Raw genomic sequence first — 798 nt, 5'->3', positions numbered from 1 at the left:
ATTCTTCTGGACTTCTTATTTGCCAAAGTAGAAATAATATCTGACGTATTAATTTCTTTTGCAATTTTCTTTTCTATTGATATTATAGCCAAACTTAACAAACGAATTTGAGATATCGTACTTCGAAGATAGTTTTTAATTATTTTGAGTTTAGAAAAACTTCTTTCTGCGCTCGCCACCGTCACTGGTATTGTCAAAAAAAGAAAACAAGCTGTACATAAATCTGGAAAACTTGTCGCTATTAAATAATTGTCTACAATTATACATTTTGCTAAGTCATGTACAGAATTTAATTTTGAAATTTGATTTTCAAACGAACGTTTAAATTGAATAATTTGGTTGACCAAATCTATTGTTAAATCATTTTCATAATTGTTTACCAAAGAGGTAGTTAAATGTTTAAGTTCATTTTCATTCATTGAACATATATTAATTGGTATTATTGAAAAAAACGTTTTATTACTTGGTTCATACCATTAAAACGGTGTTCGAGAGGTTGGTTACGCTGGCATCCGCAGGTTAAAATATCTACTCAAAACCGGTACCAGAATTTGTTATATAATTTTGTACAAATTTGTAAACGCATTTTGAAAATTTGTACACCCCCCCCTCCCCTCAAAGGGGCGAAAAAACCCTTTTAATTTCGGATGCCAGCGTAACGTTACTCCAGCATCCGCATTCATGATTTCTATCTTAGGCACTCAAACCCGGTACCAGAATTTGGTATATAATTCGTAAAATTTGTAAACGCATTTGAAATTGTACACCCTCCCAAAGGGTCAAAAACACTTTTTCATT

This window comes from Acyrthosiphon pisum, chromosome A1 (assembly GCF_005508785.2).
Source record: "Acyrthosiphon pisum isolate AL4f chromosome A1, pea_aphid_22Mar2018_4r6ur, whole genome shotgun sequence".
In the NCBI taxonomy this organism is placed as follows: Eukaryota; Metazoa; Arthropoda; class Insecta; order Hemiptera; family Aphididae; genus Acyrthosiphon; species Acyrthosiphon pisum.
This window is presented reverse-complemented; position numbering follows the sequence as displayed.